We start from the raw sequence: 8,651 nt of genomic DNA on the forward strand, positions 1-8,651 counted from the left end.
ACTAAGCAAAGTATGGTGGCTAACTTATGAATACAAGAGTAAGATGAGAAACTATGAAAACGGTCGCACACTAGTAACGATCAATAAGTGATCCTGAACTACTTACGTTCAAACATAACCCAATCGTGTTCTCTTCTCGAACTTCCCCGAAAAGAGATAGTCACGGTTACACAACGCGGTTGGTGTATTTTGAACGAGTTTACTTCAAGTCCTCTACAGCCGGATATTAACAAATTCCCATATGCCATATAACTGCGGGCACGGCTCTCGAAAGTTTAAACCCTGCAGGGTGTCCCAACTTAGCCCATGACAAGCTCAGGATCCGTGGAGACAATCCTCCATCGCGGGACACCCGATCAGACTCAGAATCCCGGTGCACAAGACATTTCGACAATGGTAAAACTAGTCCAGCAAGACCTCCTGATGCACCGACCTAGCCTGATAGGAGTTGCGCGGTCTTGTTCTCAGGGTACACTGGATGAGCGAAGCATACAGGTATATACCAAATACCCCAAGTTGCCCAGGGGAGGCCCTGCACGGTGCTCTAGTTTGGACCAACACTCATGTGGAGCACTGGCCCCGGGTGGATTAAGTCCACGGGTGCTAGCTGGTCCCTATGCAAGTTTTAGTTGTGATTAGGCAAATGGTAAAACCAATGTTTGGCCTTGCTGGAAGAGTTTTATTCAAAGTGAACTGTCAAGCGGGTCCCATACCCCTCACCGTGTTAGAGACGCAAAATCAAGGAACATAACACCGGTATGACGGAAACTAGGGCGGCAAGAGTGGAACAAAACACCAGGCATAGATGCATTAATTAAATAAGAGATATTGTGATATCCCATGAAATCCATGTCCCAAGATGGAACAACCTGCAACTGCATCTGCAACTAGCAATGCTATAAGAGGGCTGAGCAAAGCGGTAACATTGGCAAACAACAGTTTGCTAGGAGGGGTGAAAATGGTTAGAGGCTATCATGGAAATTTGGGAGGCTTGATAACAAGTGGTAGGTAGCACTAGTAAAAAAGGGGGCAAAGGTCCAGGCCGGGTCAGCCCATTAGTCCCGGTTCAGTCACGAACCGGGACTAATGTGAGCATTGGTCCCGGTTCATGCGGCTAAGGCATTAGTCCCGGTTCACCTGAGCCCTTTAGTCCTGGTTTGTGGCACGAACCGGGACTAAAGGGTGCGATGCCCTTTAGTCCCGATTTGTGTCTCAAACCGGGACTAAAGATTAGACCTTTAGTCCCGGTTTTAGACACAAACCGGGACTAAAGGGTGCAATGCCCTTTAGTCCCGGTTTGTGTCTCAAACCGGGACTAAAGGTCCCCTTTTCAAACTCTAGCCCCCCCTCGCGTGGATTGCCTTTTTTGTTTTGAAAAAAATCAAAAGAAAATGATAAAAACTTCAAAAAATAAAATCCTTCGAGAGGTAGTTATATTACTACATCTACTAGTTAGAAAATTTAAAAACTTACATTTGGACATGTTTTGTAAAAAACATAGGGAAAATGTAAAACAACTATAACTTTTGCATACGATGTCGGAAAAAAACTTATAATATATCAAAATGTTCAGAACGAAAATCCGCTCAAATTTTTAGAATCCTCAAATTCTAAAAGGAAAAAAAGTTATGCTCAAATTTCAGTTTTTTTAATTTTTGTTAAATCTGGTCAAACTATGGTCAAACTACTTATTCAAGAAGTATTAGTGTTACTAAATAATTATTCAAGAATATTAATGTTACTAAATAATTATTTCAGTTTTTTTTAATTTTTGTTAAATCTGGTCAAACTATGGTCAAACTACTTATTCAAGAAGTATTAGTGTTACTAAATAATTATTCAATATTAGTGTTACTAAATAATTATTTCAGTTTTTTTGAATTTTGGTCAACTATGGTCAAATTGTGGTCAAACAATGGTCAAACTACTTATTCAAGAAATATTAGTGTTACTAAATAATTATTTCAGTTTTTTGAATTTTGGTCAATCTGGTCAAACTGTGGTCAAACTAGGGTCAAACTGTGGTCAAATTACTTATTCAAGAAATATTAGTGTTACTAAATAATTATTGATTTTTAGAACAATAGTTTCAAACTCAAACCGTGAAATGTGTGACTTCATGCTAAAGCTAAATTCCTGAGGGTTAATAGGATTGACATCTTACTATTGTCAGGAAAACAACAAGTGCAGACTTGGAAACAAGGGAGAATAGAACCCAGAAGTTAAGCGTGCTCAGGCTGGAGTAGTGAGAGGTTGGGTGACCGTTCGGAAAGTTAGATGATTTGGAATGATGAGGGGTGATTAGAGATTAAAGGTTAAATTGAGCAGTGATGAGGGGTGAGAGATTAGAGGTTAAAATAATTCAGAAATTTGAAATTCAAAAAAATTATAAAAAAAATTTTCAAAAAAAAATTCATAAAATTTCCTTTAGTATCGGTTGGTGTTACCAACCGGGACTAACGGTGGACCTCCAGGCAGCGGCCACGTGGAGGGCCTTTAGTCCCCGTTCCAGTAAGAACCGGGACTAAAGGGGGAGGCTTTAGTACCGACCCTTTAGTCCTGGTACCAGAACCGGGACTAAAGGCCCTTATGAACCGGGACTAAAGGCCCTTTTTCTACTAGTGTAGCGCGACATAGCGATAGCATCGAGACAACTAGCATAGCAAAGATAGTAGTGAGATCCAAGGTGACGGTCATCTTGCCTGAAATTCTGCTAGGAAGAAGAATGAGTCCATGAAGAAGACATATCCACGTAGACGAATGAATCCTGATAATCGCAACGAAACAAGAACTATCAAGGAGCGCAACCGGAAAGAAGAAAATAACATGGTAAACTCACAACACATAAACATGGCATGATGCTCTACCAAGTATGATGCATGACAAGGCTAAATGATGCTACTCATGGCAAGAGATGATGCATACAAGAACCACACATCAAAGCAAGTATAAATGAGGCCGGAAACAACATATGACAATTTTGGTAAGTCCTCATATGCAAATTTCGAAGTTGGTCCAGATCTGATTAGAACACAATGTTGAAGTTGTTAAACATCAAGTTAAAATGCATCAAGATGATCTACACGGTTTTCCAGTCAAGTTACATATAAAGTTTGTTTAATTCGGAGCTACGGCCTAGAAGATATGAGCAAAACAAGTTAAACATGGCATTGATGCAAAATGCATTCAAACATCAAGTACACACACTCGAAACATAGAAGCAACAAGGTGACATGAAACTACATGCAAAACTAAGCAAGTTTCATATAGAGCACGCTCAGTACGGAGCAACGGTTCAACACATACACTCAATACAAGATTCAAACACAATCTGCCTAAAACAGCAACTAAGCACTTTACAATCAAGGAAACAATATGCTACAGGAAACATATGAACAAAAACTTGGCATGCACTCAAAGTATAGATTACATGCTTCAAATATCATTAAGGTTCAGGTTCATAGGCATCAAGATTAATCCAAGATGATCAATGCAAAAGCAACTTAATAACACAGATTAAGACTTAATGAAAAACAGAGCATACATGGGCAGGAATAACATGTTGACATGTTGGAGGCATGAAACAAAGATGATATAGTGCAAGATCATGGCAAACAAAAGTGTTGGAAATATGCCCTAGAGGCAATAATAAAATGGTTATTATTATATTTCTTTGTTCATGATAATTGTCTATTGTTCATGCTATAATTGTGTTATCTAGAAATCGTAATACATGTGTGAATACATAGACCACAACACGTCCGTAGTGAGCCTCTAGTTGACTAGCTCGTTGATCAAAAGATAGTCATGGTTTCCTGACTATGGACATTGGATGTCATTGATAACGGGATCACATCATTAGGAGAATGATGTGATGGACAAGACCCAATCCTAAGCATAGCTCAAAGATCGTGTAGTTCGTTTGTTATAGCTTTTCCGAATGTCAAGTATCATTTCCTTAGACCATGAGATTGTGTAACTCCCGGATACCGTAGGAGTGATTTGGGTGTGCCAAACGTCACAACGTAACTGGGTGACTATAAAGGTACACTACAGGTATCTCCGAAAGTGTCTGTTGGTTTGGCACGAATCGAGACTGGGATTTGTCACTCCGTATGACGGAGAGGTATCTCTGGGCCCACTCGGTAATGCATCATCATAATGAGCTCAATGTGACCAAGTGGTTGATCACGGGATCATGCATTACGGTACGAGTAAAGTGACTTGCCGGTAACGAGATTGAACGAGGTATTGGGATACCGACGATCGGGTCTCAGGCAAGTAACGTATCGATTGACAAAGGGAATTGTATACAGAATTGATTGAATCCTCGACATCGTGGTTCATCCTATGAGATCATCAAGGAGCATGTGGGAGCCAACATGGGTATCCAGATCCCGATGTTGGTTATTGACCGGAGAGTTGTCTCGGTCATGTCTGTGTGTCTCCCGAACCCGTAGGGTCTAGACACTTAAGGTTCGGTGACTCTAGGGTTGTTGAGATATTGGTATACGGTAACCCGAAAGTTGTTCGGAGTCCCGGATGAGATCCCGTACGTCATGAGGAGTTCCGGAATGGTCCGGAGGTGAAGATTTATATATAGAAAGTCAAGTTTCGGCCATTGGGAAAGTTTCGGGGGTAATCGGTATTATACCGGGACCACCGGAAGGGTCCCGGGGGTCCACCGGGTGGGGCCACATATTCCGGAGGGCCCCATGGGCTGAAGTGGGATGGGAACCAGCCCCTAGTGGGCTGGTGCGCCCCCCCTTGGGCCTCCCCGTGCGCCTAGGGTTGGAAACCCTAGGGGTGGGGGCGCCCCACTTGGCTTGGGGGGCACTCCACCCCCCTTGGCCGCCGCCCCCCCTTGGAGATTGCATCTCCTAGGGCCGGCGCCCCCCTAGGGTTCCTATATATAGTGGGGGGGAGGGAGGGCAGCCGCACCCTAGCCCCTGGCGCCTCCCTCTCCCTCCTGTGACACTTCTCCCTCTCCCTGAGCTTGGTGAAGCCCTCCGAGATCACCATTGCTTCCACCACCACGCCGTCGTGTTGTTGGATCTCCATCAACCTCTCCTTCCCCCTTGCTGGATCAAGTTTGAGGAGACGTCTCCCCAATCGTACGTGTGTTGAACGCGGAGGTGCCGTCCGTTCGGCGCTAGGTCATCGATGATTTGGAGCACGACGAGTATGACTCCATCAACCCCGTTCTCTTGAACACTTCCGCTCGCGATCTACAAGGGTATGTAGATGCACTCCCCTCTCCCTCGTTGCTAGATGACTCCATAGATTGATCTTGGTGATGCGTAGAAAATTTTAAAATTCTGCTACGTTACCCAACAGTGGTATCAGAGCCAGGTTTATGTGTAGTTTCTATGCACGAGTAGAACACAAAGCAGTTGTGGGCGTCAATATTGTCAATTTACTTGCCGTTACTAGTCTTATCTTGATTCGGCGGCATCGTGGGATGAAGCGGCCCGGACCGACCTTACACGTACGCTTACGTGAGACTGGTTCCACCGATTGACATGCACTAGTTGCATAAGGTGGCTGGCGGGTGTCTGTCTCTCCCACTTTAGTCGGATCGGATTCGATGAAAAGGATCCTTATGAAGGGTAAATAGAAATTGCCATATCACGTTATGGTTTTGGCGTACGTAAGAAACGTTCTTGCTAGAAACCTATAGCAGCCACGTAAAAACTTGCAACAACAATTAGAGGACGTCTAACTTGTTTTTGCAGCATGTGCCGTGTGATGTGATATGGCCAAAAGGATGTGATGAATGATATATGTGATGTATGAGATTGATCATGTTCTTGTAATAGGAATCACCACTTGCATGTTGATGAGTATGACAACCGGCAGGAGCCATAGGAGTTGTCTTAATTTATTTATGACCTGCATGTCAACATAAACGTCATGTAATTACTTTACTTTATTGCTAAAGCGTTAGCCATAGTAGTAGAAGTAATAGATGACGAGACAACTTCAAGAAGACACGATGATGGAGATCATGGTGTCATGCCGGTGACAACGATGATCATGGAGCCCCGAAGATGGAGATCAAAAGGAGCAAATGATATTGGCCATATCATGTCACTATTTGATTGCATGTGATGTTTATCATGCTTTGCATCTTATTTGCTTAGAACGACGGTAGCTTAAATAAGATGATCCCTCGTAATAATTTCAAGAAAGTGTTCCCCCTAACTGTGCACTGTTGCGAAGGTTCGTTGTTTCAAAGCACCACGTGATGATCGGGTGTGATAGATTCTAACGTTCGAATACAACGGGTGTAAGCCAGATTTACACACGCAATAACTTTGGAGAGCTTCGTACCATCATGCACCTATTACTTTCGCCTAATGATGAAGACATGGTTTTGTTGAATCCTTTGACACTAGGCAACCTCCCGACCCCTCGGCGATCCTCTCGAACATGAGAGGAAGAAGAGAATAAAAAAAGAAGAGGAAGAAGAAAAAAAGAGAGGAGAAGAAAGAACATATTCGGTCCTTCTCTAAAGAGTCGACAGAAGTTACCATACGGGAGGACCCCGGAGGAGAACGCAAAGATCGCGCGAACCGAAGTGGATGACTGGTTTCAAGGGTTGAAAGCAAAGAGACATCCACCTCCGGAGGAGAAGGTAGATCCGGTGAAAGTGAAGCGCACTCTGGCTGCCCTGGCAAAACCACCCAAGTCTCCGCCGAAAGGCAATTATGAGCGCATTATTGCAAAGACATGGGCCGAAGCGGAGCGGTCGGGAAGTACAGTCAGTGATCAAAGGCTGAAAGAACGACGAGCAGCTGGGAAACAAATTGCCCAGCTCGGCGAACAAGCAAAGCAATCGTGCACCCCGCTGAAGGTGCCTAGCGACATCGTCGATCCGAGGATGGTGCCCGGTTATTGCAATGTTGACGATTACCTGCCCGACGATGTACATTATGATCCCATGGAGGTGCAGATACACAGATACGAGTACGGGAAGCCTCTCGTCAAAGATGAAAAATCTTTAACAACGATGATGCGAAGATTGCATGATTGGTACTTGAAAATCTACAGAGAGTCTGGGGGGAGGAGTACTTTGGATGCGAGAGTTAAACCGGAGCATGACCTCGTTGGAATTGAATTGTTGCCTATTCCATTTGAGGAGCTCTATCAGTTTTTCAATCAATTGGCCCTCGATAAAACAACGGTCACCTGCTACTGTCTGTAAGTACTACTACTTCTGTCATTAAGTCTCTCTATATAGCTCATCTCTTTCATTGCATGTATTTATAATTATCCTCACTATATTATGCAGATTGAAGATCGCCGAATTGAAGAAAAGACAAATTGGTGATATTGGGTTCGTTAACACATATCTCATAGATGCAACTGAGGTTGAACATCGTCCCGAAGATACCGAGGCCAACTTTCTACGATCATCCAAAATGAATGAAAACAAAGATATAATACTCTTTCCTTACAACTTCAAGTGAGTGTTACTGTCTTGGCATATTCAGTTTCCCTTATATATTAGTCCAGGTTATAGTAATGTAATTGATGAGTTATGCATGTGTGCGCAGGTACCACTATATTCTCCTAGAGATTAGGCTTGAGCAGGGAGTAGTAACTGTCTTGGACTCTAAACGAAAAGATCCCCAGGAGTATGCGGACATGACTGAAATCCTCAAGAAGTAAGTTAAATCGATCATTATCCACCATATCAGCAACTTTGTTCATTTCCTGATATTAAGTAATTGTTTTCTTTGTCCGACAGGGTTTGGAGAAAATTCACCAGAAAAGTTCCAGGACTGCCGAAGGAGCTGGAATTTAGACACCCGAAAGTAAGTACTATAGTAGCATGTTCCGCGCATCTCCTAGTGATTCAAGCGCTAGTTTCATCAATACCATTTAGCATTTTGCTTATCAGTTTGATTGACCTCTATTTCTTGTAAAGTGATTGTGGCACGAACAAAGGAATGATTTCTGTGGATACTACGTCTGCGAGTCCATCCGCCACACGACCTGTGAGCGGGGCGGGTACTCCGACGAACAATATGAAGTGCGTAAATAACAATATTCATAATTTTATTTTATTACCATCATTTGTGTTGAGTTTCATTCATTCATATATATATATATATATATATATATATATATATATATATATATATATATATATATATATATATATATGTATTGACCCCCTTCTTCAAATTAGATGTTTCGGAAGCGGGATGAACTCCTAGCACCAGCTCGCATGCGAGCAATTCAAGAGGAATTGGCGGCATTCTTTCTTGACCACGTGATCACTGAAGACGGAGAATACTATGTGGACCATGCGTCCGTATGATTATATTTGTAAGAGATAATTATTGTATATATGTAGCCGCTAGTGTCGGATAGATATACGAGAACTTGTTGTTCGACCAATCTCTCAGAGAAGGAGAGGTGGTCGATATCACTTCTCTCTGTATGCATATATGTTCATGCATGACAATCTTCTGTTTCCTTCGTTTGCTTACTAGCTAGCTAGCGTGTCTAGTCCTCTCTATACGTATGTATAGTACGTAGCGTCGACCAAGCACGAACATAAGAAAGGACCCTTCTCTCTATTAATTATAGCTAGCTAACACAATATATGAAACACCTAAATTAACCCCCCAAAACCCCCA

The sequence above is a fragment of the Triticum dicoccoides genome, chromosome 3A (genome assembly GCF_002162155.2).
Source record: "Triticum dicoccoides isolate Atlit2015 ecotype Zavitan chromosome 3A, WEW_v2.0, whole genome shotgun sequence".
NCBI classification, from domain to species: Eukaryota; Viridiplantae; Streptophyta; class Magnoliopsida; order Poales; family Poaceae; genus Triticum; species Triticum dicoccoides.